The sequence below is a fragment of the Pristis pectinata genome, chromosome 23, assembly GCF_009764475.1.
Source record: "Pristis pectinata isolate sPriPec2 chromosome 23, sPriPec2.1.pri, whole genome shotgun sequence".
Classification (NCBI taxonomy): domain Eukaryota; kingdom Metazoa; phylum Chordata; class Chondrichthyes; order Rhinopristiformes; family Pristidae; genus Pristis; species Pristis pectinata.
In genome coordinates, this window is record NC_067427.1 from 29,712,185 (window position 1) to 29,727,198 (window position 15,014).

Consider the following 15,014-nt stretch of genomic DNA (forward strand, 5'->3'; position numbering starts at 1 on the left):
GGGCCTCAGACTTCCTCTCCTGATGTTTATCCAGCTTTTTTTTGTATAAAATCCAATAGTTTCAAAGTCACCATTAATGCGATTAGTATTTTATTAAATTCTACATTATTTAATTTTACTTTTAAATATCCGAACTGGCCATAGTGGGATTTTGAATCCATGTCTCTAGATCGTTAATTTAGATCTGGATTTCTAGCCCAGTAACATAAACCACAGCACCACTGTTCCTGATGATTGTGGTTGTAGGGACTGCGTACCCTGGAAACCACTATCTGGTAACACTGAACCAGGGATTGTGTGTGATAAGAGTGTACTCACTTGCTCTGTCTATACAGGAGAGCATTGCTTGTATTTTGAGGGAACAGCAACTCTATCCAAAGGACAGCAGGCTTGTGCAACAGCAGTCAGGTAGTGGGCACACAGGACCACTACCTGTGTGGCTCTGAAGCAGGGAATATGTGTACTGGAGAAGACCACCCTTGTGATTGTGGAATGGGCTGTAAAGGAAAGCACCGTAAGTGATTGTACAAGAAGGGCCAGTCTTTGTGACTCTGGTGAGCAGGGGTCATGCACAAAGTGTGGCAGTGGAGGACAGGGATTGTGTATACCGGACAGCACTGGCTGTGTGACAAAGAATTGGGAGTGTATGCCTCTGAGAGCACTGGTTGTGTGGCAGTGGAACAGAGTCAGTGGACACACAATTGCTTTACCTTTGTGACACAGGCACGGGAGGCTGTGTTTCAGTAGAGCATGAATTGTGGCAAGTGAGTTGTTTCTGTTCCATTTCCAGACAGTGGAGAGTGTGTTGATTGTCTGAATCTTTAAGGCAGTGATTGCAATCGAGTCGAACTCTCGTCATATTACATTTTGAGCATTTGTAAGATTCATACACATGGAGTGTATCAGTTTAAGGATGCGAGTGTTCCTGGCAAAGCCAGCATTTATTATGCATCTGCAGGCACAGTAGTGTAGCAGTTAGCGTAATGCTATTACAGCTCCAGCGACCCAGATTCAATTCCCACTGCTGTCTGTAAGGAGTTTGTATGTTCTTCCTGTGACTGCGTGGGTTTCCTCCGGGCGCTCTGGTTTCCTCCCACATTCCAAAGACGTACGGGTTAGGAAATTGTGGGCATGCTATGTTGGCGCCAGAAGCGTGGCGACACTTGCGGGCTGCCCCCAGAACGCACTACGCAGGAGATGTATTTCACTGTGTGTTTCGATGTACATGTGACTAATAAAGATATCTTATATCTTATACCTAAATGCCTTTGACAAAGTGGTGATGACTGCATCCTTAAACTGATACAGCCCTTTGGTGAAGGTGTATCTGCAGTCCTCGTTGCACAGGAAGTTCCGATGTATAGACCTAACAATGAGGAAAAGGAAACAGTGTATATTTCCAAGTCATGGTAGTGTGTGATTTGGAGGGAGGTGCGGTGGGAGGAGTGGGTACTGGGGGGAGGAGCTGGTGGTTGCAGGTGGCAGAGGTTCCATGCATCTTCTATACCTATTCTTCTGGAAGGCAGGGGTCAGATGATGGGAGGTGCTGGTGAGGAAGCCTTGGTGAGTTTCTGCAGGTCTTGCAGATAATGCCTTCTGCAACAACAGTGGCGGAAGAGGTGGCTTAGGATGGAGGGATCGATAAAATGGTCTGAGTTGACCTGAATGATGTTGAGCTTCTTGACTGTATTCCTCTTGTGATCTGCATTCATCTGTGCAAGTGGAGACTATTTGTACCTTGTAGATAGTGAAAAGTCTATGGGATATCCAACCATAGTATTTATGCAGCTAATCCAAATAAGTATCTGGTCAAGGTGATCCAACATGTTGATGGTGGGGTTTCAGTGATAGTAATGCCTTTGAGTATCAAATAGTGATGATAAAACTCCTTCTTTACAGCACAGCAGGAGGCCATTTGGTCATCGCTTCTATACCAGTTGAAAGAGGGCCATCCAAATGAATCCCACCTTCCAGCCCCCCCTTGCAGGTCAGGCTAATGCTAGTACACAACCAAGTACATGCGAGGAGGGTTTCTGCTTCTGAAAGGAGAAAATTCTTGCTTTTCAGATATGTACATACTCCTTCAGCCAGAGTGTTCCAGACCCCTACCACATACTGGGTGAAAAATATTTCCCTCATTTACCCTCTAATGCTTCAACCATTTACATTAAATGGATGCCAGTTGGTTTTTGACTCCTCTGCTAAGTAAAATGGGTCCTTCCTATTTACTGAATTACAGGAGATATTCACTGCCTGACACTTGCGTGGCATACATTCCTCTTGCCATTTATCAGACCATTTATAGACCTCTATGCTTCTATTTATAAAGCTCAGGATGTGCATTTTAATCTCTCTCCACCTGCCTTGCCGTTGTCAATGAACTATGCTCATATACTGCGGATCTCTCTGTTCCAGTACCCCTTTTAGATACCTACCTCCCTTTTTACAATGCCCCTTTGTTTCTCCTTCCAGAATATACCCTGTCACATTGAGCACATAAGAGTAAAAGAGTGGCCAGGGAGAGGGTAGGTCTCCTTAGAGATCAGCAGGGCCGCCTATGTCTCGAGCCGCAGGATACGGGTGGGATTTTTAACAAATATTTCTCCTCTGTATTTACTGAAGAGAAAATCCTGTTGCTCAAGAGATAAGGGAAACCAGTGCAGATATTTTGGAGAAAATTAATATTACCAGGGAGGAGGTATTTGCGGCCTTACAGCACATTAAAGTGGATGAATCCCCAGGCCCTGACTGAGTGCATCCTTGGACTTTGTGGGAGGCTAGAGGAGAAATTGCAGAGGCCCTTGCTGAGTTATTTGCTTTATTGTTAGCCACTGGTGAGGTTCCAGAAGACTGGAAGGTGGCTAATGTTGTTCCATTGTTTAAGAAGGGTAGCAAGGACAAGCCAGGGAACTACAGGCCAGTCAGTCTGACATCAGTGGTGGGGAAGTTACTGGAGGGAATTCTGAGGGGCAGGATCTATCAGCATTTGAATAGACAATGTCTGATCAGGAGGAGTCAGCATGGCTTTGTGCGTGAAAGTCACACTTGACAAATCTTTTAGAGTTTTTTTGAAGAGGTAACCAATAGGGTAGATGAGGGTAGGGCAGTGGATGTTGTCTATTTGGACTTTAGCAAGGCCCTCGACAAGGTCCCGCGTTGTAGGCTGGCCTGGAAGGTTAGGTCCCATAGAATCCAGGGAGAGCTAGTTAGGTGGATTCAAAATTGGCTTCGAGGTAGGAAACAGAGGGTGGTGGTTGAAGGTTGTTTCTCGGAATGGATGACGGTGACAAGCGGTATGCCGCAAGGGTCGGTGTTGGGACCCTTGTTATTTGTTATTTGTATAAATGATTTGTATGCGAATGCACAAGGCTTGATCAGCAAATTTGCAGATGACACTAAATTAGGAGGTATTGTTGATACTGAAGAAGGTTATCGTAGATTACAGGGAGATCTTAATCAGTTAGGTAAGTGGGCCAAGGAGTGGCAAACGGATTTCAATACAGTTAAGTGTGAGGTGATGATCTTGGAAAGTCAAACCAGTGTAGGACTTATACTATGAATGGTAGGGCACTAGGGAGTGTAATGGAACAGAGAGACCTAGGAGTACAAGTGCATAGCTCATTGAAAACAGTGTCACAGGTAGACAGGGTATGAAAAAGATGTTTAGCACACTGGCCTTCATCAGTCAGGGCACTGAGTGTAGGAGTTGGGACATTATGTTGCGGCTGTATAAGTTGTTGGTGAGGCAGCACTTGCAGTACTGTGTACAGTTTTGATCGCTCTATTATAGAAAAGACATGGATATACTGATACCATAGGGATATTTAAAAGACTTAGATAGGCACATGGATGTAAGAAAAATGGAGGGTTATGGGCAGTGTAGGAGGGAAGGGTTAGATTGATCGTAGAGTAAGTTTATATAGGTCGGCACAACATTGTGGGCTGAAGGGCCCGTACTGTGCTGTACTGTTCTATGTTCTATGTAAACTGGAAAGAGTACAGAGAAGATTTATGAGGATGTTGCCAGGACTAGAAGACTTGAGTTATAGGGAAAGGTTGGCCAGGCTAGGTCTTTATTCCTTGGAACGTAAGAGAATGAGGGGCAACCTTATAGAAGTATTTAAAATTATGAGAGGCATAGATAAGGTGGATGTTAATGATCTTTTTCCCAGGGCAAGGGAGTCTAAAACTAGGGGCCATAGATTTAGGGTGAGAGGGGAAAGATTTAAAAGGGACTTGAGGGGCAACTTTGTTATGCAGAGGGTGGTGAATATATGGAATGAGCTGCCAGAGGAAGTGATTGAGTCAGGTACGATAGTATCATTTAAGAAGCACTTGGATAGGTACATGGAGGGGCAGGGCTTAGAGGGATATGGACTGAATGCAGGAAACTGGGACTTGGCTGGGTGGGCACCATGGTTAGCAGGGACTCATTGGGACGAAGGGTCTGTATCCATGCTGTATTGCTCTATTACTATTGCTCAACATTAAATTTCATCTGCTGCCCATTGTTCCACAAGCCAGTCTATTATTATCCTCCTCACATTTCCCAATGGCTCCAAGTTCTGAGCCACCTGCAATCATGGAAATTGTGCTCTTTACACAGAGGTCCAAGTCATTAATATAGATGAAGTGGTCCTGGGGTACCACAGATAGCATTGTTCATGACACTGTGGGCTCCACTCGTGTTATTAATATAAATGAAATTGCCATAGTTTAAACAGTAGATATTTACTTGTTTATCTCGGTAAACCACCCTGGTGACTTTTGGAAATAAGATTCTTACTTACACTGTTGGCAGTAAACACGACATGTTCAGGTAACTCTGAGCAAGGTGAGAGAGAGGTCAAAGACATGTCTGCCCAAGCAAAATGCATGACATTTAACTGCATGTAGTAGAGATCTTTGTAGCATTATATGGTTACCACACACATTCCACAGTCTCCACAACATGTGGACAGAATAGTATGATGGGGATTCAGGATGTGCTTCAGCAGGGTCAGTGGTTGGGCCCTGGTGGGAGCCAAGAAAGAGAAGCCCAGCCAGAGCTGAGGGAGAATTGTTTTGTATTCAGCTTTTAACGTAACACACAGACGTACAAACCTACGAATTAGGAGCAGGAGTCAGCCTATCAAGGCTACTCCACTATTTTATAAGATCAAGGCTGATCTGATTACAACCTCAACTCTGCAAACCTGTCTATGTGCTGTAGTCTTTCACCCCTTTGCTTATCAAGAATCTATGTACTTCAGCCTTAACAATATTCAAAGACCCTGCTCCATCACCCTTTCAAGGAAAGAGAGCGCCAAAGACTCAAGACCTTCTGAAAGAAAAAAACTTATCTCATCTCCATCTGAAACCAATGACCTCTTATTTTTAGATAGTGACCCCTAATATTAGATTCTTCCACAGGAGGAAACATTCTCTTCACATCCACCCAGTCAAAACACAGCAGGATCCCATTTGTTCCATCCAGGTCACATTATAAGTTCCAAAGGATAAAAATCTCACCTGTTCACCCTTTTCTTAGAAGTTAACCTGCCCATTCTGAGTGGAGTAAGCCTTCATTTTGTTGTTTCCAATGTTGGTTAAAATAAAATCATAACCATTCACTTATTTTGATTTCAAAACTGCTCAGTTATTGGTGGGGGAGGGGTCAGATGATTAAACTTCTTGACTTTTATCAGCCACATGACAACTGATCTGCTGCTGTACCCATGATAACAAGATGACAAAATACAAGCTACACCCCAGTAGCAGTTCATATCAAACTGAACCATGCCCTACACCAGTGAGTATCAAACTGAACCAGGCCAGGACTCAGTGGGCATCAGACCGAACCAGGCCAGGACTCATGTGGGCATCAGATCGAACCAGGCCAGGATTCAGTGAGCATTAGATTGAACCAGGCCAGGTCCCAGTGGGCATCAGATTGAACCAATTCAGGCTCAGTCAAGAACCAAACTTTACCTCAGTGCCCATTTGATAGGTTGTGGTTTTGTTACTGACCTTGTAACCCAGAGGCTTGGTCCAACAATACAGAAACATGGGTTCACATCCAGCATGGAAATGTGGAATTTAAATTTGATTATTTAAATAATCTGGAGTTAAGAAACATCTCACAAGATTTAAACATATAAGATTCTGAGGGGGCTTGACAAGGTAAATGCTGAGAGGATATTTCCCCTTGTGGGGTTATCTAGAGGGGACATAGCATCAGAAATAAGGGCCACCCATTGAAGACAGTGAGAAGGAACCTCCTCTCTGAGGGGGTTATGAATCTTTGGAATTCTCTCCCCACAGAGCTGTAGAGGCGGAGTCATTGAACATATTCAAGGCAGGAAGTGACAAAGACTTAAACTACAAAGACGCATATGGGAAGAAAGAGGAATGTGCTGTTCAAGCTAGGATTGAATCAGCTGCAACCTTACTGAATGGGGGAGCTCAAGGGGCCAGCTGGCCTACTCCTGGCCCAGTTCTTTCTTAAAAACCCATCTGATTCACTACAGTTCTTCAGGGAAGGAAATCTCCTGTCCTTTGTTGGTCTGGCCTTTTTGTGGACTTAGAGCCACAGTTATGTATGTGGTTGATACTTTCCTGCACTCTGAACTAACCTCTCAAGCTAGTCAATTCCAAGGCAGTTCAGGGTGGATAATAAACACCAGCCTAAGTTCCATGAGTGAATAAAAAACTTCTTCAAGTAAACTGAATGACCCTCTTGGCCTTCATTATTAACAATACCAGAGATCCATTGGAAATTCTGGAGGTCCTCCCAGCTGCATTCAACTCGTATACCAAGCTCACTACTCCAATTATTAAACAATACTGTTGTTTCAAAGGCCAGATTAGAATCATGTGTTCCTCACTCAATGCAGGCAAACTGGTGTCCTGACAATATTTCATAGAGTGACTACCGGCAATTCTGCAAGCAACCGTCAGCAGATTGATGACCATTTCATGCTGATATGTACTGGGACATTCTTAGGAAGTGCCTTGGGATCAAGGATAACATTGTCACTTCAGTTTTGTGTGTTCTGAAGTGGATAAACAGGTCAATGTGGGAACCGCAGAGTCTTCCATAGATGGGGCAGTAGGTGCCACACATGGCCATAGGTTCTCAATACCGTCTCAAATCTCCTTCTCCACTTAGGGCCAGAGATTCCCAGGAAGTCAGTGAGGTCATTGCATTTCTTCAAGGAGGCTTTGAGCATATCCTTGAATCTTTTTCTCTGTCTGCCTGATAAGCTCTACCCATGACATGAGCTCCACCCAGAATAGAGTGGCTGCTTCAGGGGCTGTCTATTCTGAGTGTCACAGGCTTGGTAATGGCGTGGTCTGCTCAAAGCAGCTGAATGAGTGCAGCCATGGCCTTTGAGAAAAGACTGATGTTGGTTCACTTATCCTTCCAGTGAATTTGGAAGATTGTGTTGAGATAGCATTGGTGGTATTTTTCAAGTGCTTGAGCTACCTGCTGTAGGTAGTCCAGGTCCCAGAACATATGGAAGGGCAGGGACCATTATTTGAGATCTTGATCTTCAAATACCTTTTTCCTTAATAAACTGAAGGCTACCTGATCATATTGGCACTAGTACATCATTTGGTATGGCAGCTGCAAGGAAGACACAGACAATGCCTGGCTAGGCTACTAAGTTTACTAGATAGACTCTCTAACAACTTATTACGTCTTAGAGTTGTGGTCAGTTTATCATGACCCAGAGAAGACCTGCTCAGTTTATTGCACAATTCAAAAACAAAAATGGCCAGTTGTTACACTGGTCCCAGAAAATGTCCTGGATAGGTTATTTTAAGTCCCTGATGCACTCCTGCCCATTTTATTACATGGCCCAGTGCTAACCTTTGTTGTCGCAAATTTCTCTGAGTTTAAGGGAATACTTGCATTTATTTAGCACCTTTAACAATTCCAGGCCATCCAAAAAATCTTTATGCTCGACAAACTGTTCCTGAGGTGTAGACACCATTCTCCTGGACTTAAATATGGTAGCAAATATCACAACATGTCTTACAAAAAACAATGTGGTATTAACTAAATAATCTGCAGAGCTGATGTAGGTTGACCAGGATGTGAGGGAGAACTCTCCTGCTTTTCTTCAGGTAGTGCCGTGTTACCTTTGACATCTGTGTGAGATGACAGATAGGGCCTGAACTTAACAAAATATCTGACTACTCACAACTCTACCAGTACAGCACCCCCATAACTCTGGTACTTGCCTACGTCTTGTGCTCGCTTAGTAGAGTGGGTCAACTTGGATTTTTCCTGAAGTTTAAAAAATTCTTAATCATTCTCAGTTAGTTTGAGTTTAAGATTAGAACAAAAAATAGTGTAAACACAGCAGGGCAGGCAGCATCTGTGGAAAGAGAAACAGTTAACGTTTCAGGTTGAAGGCCCTTCTGACAAAACATTAACTGTTTCTCTTTCGACAGATGCTGCCTGACCTACTGAGTGTTTCCTACTTTTTCTGTTTTTATTTCAGATTTCCAGCATCTGCAGTTATTTGAATTTAACCCACTTTCTGTGACTCGATGTTCAATGGGCCCACCATCTGCTATCGGAAACAGAGAAATGCTTAACTTTTTCATGATGTAATTTATCCTGATAGTGCTCTTGATGCAGTAAAATGTCACAGGGCACCTCACATGAATGTAATCAGACAATATGCAAAACCAAGCTGCAGAAGGAGATAGTAACACAGGCGACCAAAGGTTTGGTCAAAAACGTACATACAAAGGAACGTACAGAATTCCAGAGCTTCAGCTAATGCCACAGATGCTAACAGTGCTCTGGTGGGACAGAGGGTGCAGAGTGAAAGAATATGGAACCAGCATGGACTAAGAACAGAAGTGACCACTCTTGTGCTCAAGCTTATTTCTGACCTTTAATTATATGATAGGTCATTTGCACCTTAACTCCACTGAGTTCTGTAAACATTAACTTCTTTGGTTAACTATAATGAATCAATCTTAGTCTGGGATTTTTCCAATGACAGATCCTTATATGATTACAGGAAAGTGTTCCAAATTTCCATTGCATTCAGTGAAAGTGCTCCCTGACATGACTTGAACAGCCTTGTACTAATTATATGGTTAAAATTGGCAAGAGTCCATGCTGAATATGTTACAAGCTGACCAGGATGTTGACTGGGACCAGTAAATAAAACTGAGTTAACAGCTTTCTCATAGAGTGACAGAGAGACAGACCACAAGAAAAGGCCATTCGGCCCACAGAGTCCTCACTAACCATCAACCACCCATTTCCACTAATCCCACATTAATCTTTTTTTTAATTCTCCCGCACAACTTTGAGAGATTGGAGGAAATTGGACCATCTGAAGGAAACCCACACGGTCACAGGGAGAGCGTGCAAACTCCACACAGACAGCCACCAAGGTCAGGATTGAACCCGAGTCTCTGGCACTGCAAAGTAGTGGCTCTACCAGCTGCACCACTGTGCTATCCTGAGTTATAAGAGGCAGAGATCGAGGGGACAGTCAGAGACTTTTTCCCAGGGCGACAATGGATAACACCAGGGGGCATAATTTTAAGGTGATTGGAGGAAGATATAAGGGGGATGTCAGGAGTAAGTTTTTTTTACACAGAAAGTGGTGGGTGCATGGAATGCACTGCCAGCGGAGGTTGTGGGGGCAGATACATTAGGGACATTTAAGAGACTCTTAGGTAGACACATGAATGATAGAGATATAGGGGGCTATGTGGGAGGGAAGTGTTAGATAGATCATAGAGCAGGATAAAATGTCGGCACAACATTGTGGGCTGAAGGGCCTGTACTGTGCTGTAGTGTTCTACGTTCTATGTTTAAATTGATCAGGGGTCTCACAGGGACAGGGTAAGTTGTCTGAGACTGTCCCAACCTACAAGGTCCTGGTTCTGTGCTTAATGAGGGTTAATTTGACCCTGTCACCAGGAGCCAACAGAACTTTTCTTCAGCCACTTCCAGCCTGTCCTGGCTTTTGCTCAAAACCTGTGGTTCATTCAGGCTGAGATCGTCAGTCAACATGGCCGACCCTCCTGTCCTCTCCACTCCCCATTCAGAGACAATCAGACCAGTAAGGCTGATTCAGGGGGTGGGATTCAAGTGAAAACAAAAACTGGTAGGGGTGTGGCGATGGCAGGAGGATGAAGTTTCTGCGAGGGGTGGGGGGGGGGGGAAAGATGCCACAGTGGGGCAAGTTGAGGGCAGGAAGCCTCAGAGAATGGATCAGACAGTGGGAATAATCTTGCTACCCGAACCAACATGGAGGGGCCCACTCACCACCAGGGGCCTCTCTAGGCAAACAGGGGCTCCTACCATTCTTTCCCTAGGTGGAACCAGTCCTTCTAGGGGCAGTGCAAGGACCAGGAATATTCAGGGTTAGATGTGTTAAAGTTAGGCAGTACATGTGGGACTGCATCGGTGCGTTTCTAGATTATTGGCATTTACAGGCAAATAGAAGTGTTAAACATCTAGTCAGCTGTGAAATTTACCACTCTTGCACATGTTGTAGCTTAGTTCCAACTCCACAGAGGTGCTAAGGTGGACAGTATTTATCCCTCAATTATCATCTCAAATGAACAATTTATGTGGTGTTTATCAAATTGCTGTTTACAGAAACTTTGTGCAAATTGGCTGCCGCATTTGCTAAAACACAACAGTGACTGCAGCAGCGGCTGGTGAAGGGCACTGTGTAGGTGTAAGCCCTCCTTCCTTTTCACCAACCCCAGCGGTCAGAATAAACCCCTGTACAAAGCCCGAAACTACAGACATCAAATCTCAGCAGGTGCCTGAAGCCCAAGTTTCAGGACAAGTCCCAGCTGTGCATCAGAGGGCAGTGAAGAACTTTGTATTTGCATCAAGGGAACAGACCACATGCGTCAACAGGTGTGCGCCGGTGTTTATGCTCTATACACTACCCCCTCCTACCTGAATTAATCTGACCCAAAAGGCAATCGCACCCCCTCCCCCTACTTTACACCCGCTTCCCAGTTTCTCCCCAGAGGCAGCTAGAAATTCACCTCGACTGCTGTGACCCTCACTGCGAGCGCTGCTGAAATCGTGACCAGAGGTTATCAGAATGGGCTGGGTGCGCTGGGGACGGGATTTGGGATGGATCGGTCTCACTCCACCTTTTAATACAAGTTCCAGTTGATGATTCAGTGGTGCGGGAGCGAAGGGCAAACAGCAATGGGCGTGCCCGGCACTCCCAAAGGTTTATATAGCACCTGGAAATAGTTTAACCACTTCGGCGGACGAGGATGAGGGATTAAGAGCCTCGGGGGCAATTTTGTCATCCTGCAGGAAACTGTTGACGGAAAATAAATCAAAGCCGGAACGGTGGCTGGGCCCGGGTGAGTGAGAACCCTACAACGATAGAGATGGCTCTGGGCAGCGAGTAGAGTCTCCCCCCACCCCGAGGAGTGGCGGAGCCATGAGCGTGCAAAACCCTTACTCGGACGTGAACATCTCAGTCAAACCCTACTTTTCTAACGAGGGGTTTGAACACGACGCCGACTCCGGGCCCGCCGCCGACACCGAGCTGAAGGAGGTGTTTCCCGGCCAGCAGAACGGGGCTGCGGCGAGGACGCGGCCGGCTCCGGTCGCCAACCCCTACGGTTCCATCTACCAGTCAGCGGACGGCTCTGGGCAGGCGGTGGAGGTCGAGGACTCCGGCCGGTGTCCGCTCGCTTGCTGTCGACGCGGCGGCTGCTGTTCCTGCTGCCAGCACTGCCTCATCTCCTGAGCGGCTCGGCTCGGCTCGGCTCGGCGCTGCCTCCCTCCGGGACCCGATTCTCCCCTTCAGCCGGAGCAGGAGCCCGCAGCAGGTCGGCAATTGGGACTGGAGGCCGCCTGAAGTTGGTGGGACGAGGAGGTAGCTGACCGGACGGTGTAGCCGGAGCGGGGCACGGCGAGGTCGGGATGAAGCGGCGGCCACAGTTCCCCGGGATTATCGGTAACCAGGGCGGCTGCCACGGCGCCCGGGCTCCCCCTGTTATCCCGCCTGTTCTCAGCCTTGTTTGGACTTTACCTACCGGGCACACCTACCGAACTACACAGTATAACCGGCCGTAGGAAACCCGCCTACACACTGCTCGTCAAAGCTGCTCTATGATGTTCTGCTTATGACTGTTATCACTTTGAACCACGGCGTCCTGGGTGAACGGGGCGCCCTCCGCCGCCTTTTTGCATTGAGCTGTTTCCGATAGTTCTCACCTGTCTCCTTTTCATAATGGCGTGGAGGGAGGCCGTTCGGCCCATCGAGTCTAAGTTGGCTCTCGGCCCCGGTTTGAACAAGAAGTCGCCGCTCAGACCGTGGAGATCACTGCCTCCCTGTCAAAGTGTTGGAGCTGTGGATACCAGGAGGCAGGTGCAGGAGGTGGTATGGTGCTCCGTCCCCTGTAACCCTGCGGGATCCCAATAGCCAATCATACTACACGGCTCAAAGTCAATGTTAGACTTGACAATTATGGCAATAAAAGAAACATTCTGTAACTAAACCGCTGAATATAACAGAATTGTGAGCTCAGAGCAATGAGTTCCTGGTCACAGAACCCAGGGATCTGTCAGCCAATCAGCATAATCTTCCAGAGCGGATCCCCTCTCCAGCAGGGCTCATTAGGAAGCAGATGATGACCGGCTTCTCAGTGGCAGAAGCTGAGAAGTTGCTACAAACGCCCTTGGCCCCTGAACCAGGTAGTGAAGATCCCACATCCTACACTGACCCTATCCAAGGTTGTGTAGGTGTTGGGCTGAGCTGCGACAGTCTGCCCACACCCTTTGCCACTTGGATCAGGCACAGGACCCTGCTGCTGGTGACTTTTGGCTCAGCACGAAGAGGGGTTCTTGCATGGCCTGTCCATTTGGGGGAGAGGTGTGGTTGGAAGAACAGTTTAGGAAAATTAGTGGGGAGAGATGGGTTTTCCCTGAGCCAACATGGTCTTGTTGGGCCAAAATGGCCTCTGTGTTGCAAGGAAATGTGTATAAATAATTTTGAGAACAAATGGCAGAAGAAGCCAGACCAACACACCCACAATGTGAATCATTCTGAAATGGGGGTGGGTGGGTGGGTGGGTGGGGTGGGTGTGTGGGTGGAATTAATAGACTGAATTGCAGGTCTGTGGTAACCAATATCTGAGGGGTGGGGTTTCCTGGGAGTGGAAGTGGAATTCTCCACCTTTCAAGCAGATCACTGCTGACTTTCTGCTTGATTGTATTCCTGAACCAATAAAAGTCTCTTAATTTGCCAAACTTTCCCCAGATTTAGAAGAATTACCTGCATTCACAGTGCAAGCTCAAAATGACCTAGACTTTGTGCCAAATTAGGGACCTTTTGGTGTGTTACTGTTGTACAGTATGAGACAGCAAGCTCCCACTGAAACAGCAATGTGATAATGATGTGAAAATATTTCATGGAGGTTAGTTTTGGGATAAATGTCAGCCAGGTCTCTGGGTGAACCCTTGCTTTGAACAGTAGTGTGGGATTTTCTTGCATCTATCTGAGAAGGCAGGTTGATTGCCTTGGATTATCATCTCATCTGACAAACTGCACTCCTAACATCACAGGAGTCCCTTAGGACTGCACCTCACCCGACAGACAGCATGCCCAACAGTGCTGGGGTACCTCAGGACTGCACCTCACCTGACAGACAGCATGCCCAACAGTGCTGGGGTCCCTCAGCACTGCACCTCACCCGACAGACAGCATGCCCAACAGTGCTGGGGTCCCTCAGCACTGCACCTCACCCGACAGACAGCATGCCCAACATGCTGGGGTCCCTCAGCACTGCACCTCACCCGACAGACAGCATGCCCAACAGTGCTGGGGTCCCTCAGCACTGCACCTCACCCCGACAGACAGCATGCCCAACAGTGCTGGGTCCATCAGCACTGCACCTCACCCGACAGACAGCATGCCCCACAGTGCTGGGGTCCCTCAGCACTGCCCTCACCCGACAGACAGCATGCCACAACAGTGCTGGGGTCCCTCAGCACTGCACCTCACCCGACAGACAGCATGCCCAACAGTGCTGGGGTCCCTCAGCACTTGCACCTCACCCGACAGACAGCTGCCCCAACATGCTGGGGGTCCCTCAGCACTGGCACCTCACCCGACAGACAGCATGCCCAACAGTGCTGGGGTCCCTCAGCACTGCACCTCAACGACCGACAGACAGCATGCCAACAGTGCTGGGGTACCTCTCAGCACTGCACCTCACCGACAGACAGCATGCCCAACAGTGCTGGGGTCCCTCAGCACTGCACCTCACCCGACAGACAGCATGCCCAACAGTGCTGGGGTCCCTCAGCACTGCACCTCACCCGACAGACAGCATGCCCAACAGTGCTGAGGGACCCCAGCACTGTACCTCACCCGACAGACAGCATGCCCAACAGTGCTGGGGTCCTCAGCACTGCACCTCACCCGACAGACAGCATGTCCAACAGTGCTGGAGTCCTCAGGACTGCACTGAAATGTCCGCTTGGATGAGGTGCCAAAGCTTCTGAAATCCATCTTTGGCCATGACTTCTAACTTGGGAAATGGTACAGTACCAGGTTTTGAATTTTTTACACATCGTTGGTTTAGTTTGGGGTTATTTCTGCTTTATGTTGGGTATTCTGAATTAAATGGCAAATGCATCAACATTCAGTTTTTCAGAATTGCAACTAAACTGATAATGACAAAAAATAAAATGTGCACATTCAAATAGTCGACTGCGGTCTGCATCTCTACTGATCTGAGTTGTTTCTTCTGAGCAACAAAAAAAATGTACTTGGTCAACAGACTAGTTACAATGTCCATATTTTTTGAAAAATGTGCCTTAAAGCAACAGTAATATAATGCCAATAAAGTTAATCAGTGATTTTTTTAAATCTGTATGTTTTGGGGCTGTATTTTCAGTTAGTAAAAATGGGGAAAAAAAAATCAAACCTTGCCATTAGGGCTTGACACCGAAGGATCACCAAGAAGTGCTCAGTGTGTGTTAGCCAGCCTGTAAGTGTTGC

At 46.8% G+C, this 15,014-nt stretch overlaps 1 protein-coding gene and 1 long non-coding RNA gene across 7 annotated transcripts in view; both read right to left on the bottom strand.

Moving 5' to 3' along the window:
• The window catches only part of LOC127582191 (tetratricopeptide repeat protein 28-like), a 167,224-nt gene that overhangs the window by 88,346 nt on the left and 63,864 nt on the right, over positions 1–15,014 (bottom strand). The window lies entirely within an intron of this gene.
• LOC127582206 (uncharacterized) lies at positions 13,119–14,974 on the bottom strand. Of its 5 annotated transcripts, none has more exons than XR_007958074.1 (4): positions 14,428–14,974; positions 14,114–14,165; positions 13,800–13,851; positions 13,119–13,748 (listed from the first exon to the last, which is right to left on the bottom strand). It is a non-coding gene; the product is annotated as an uncharacterized LOC127582206 (long non-coding RNA). The 5 variants fall into 5 exon arrangements; XR_007958073.1 differs by lacking the exon at positions 14,114–14,165 and adding an exon at positions 14,273–14,324 and having other exon boundaries at positions 14,428–14,972; XR_007958077.1 differs by lacking the exon at positions 14,114–14,165 and having other exon boundaries at positions 14,428–14,973.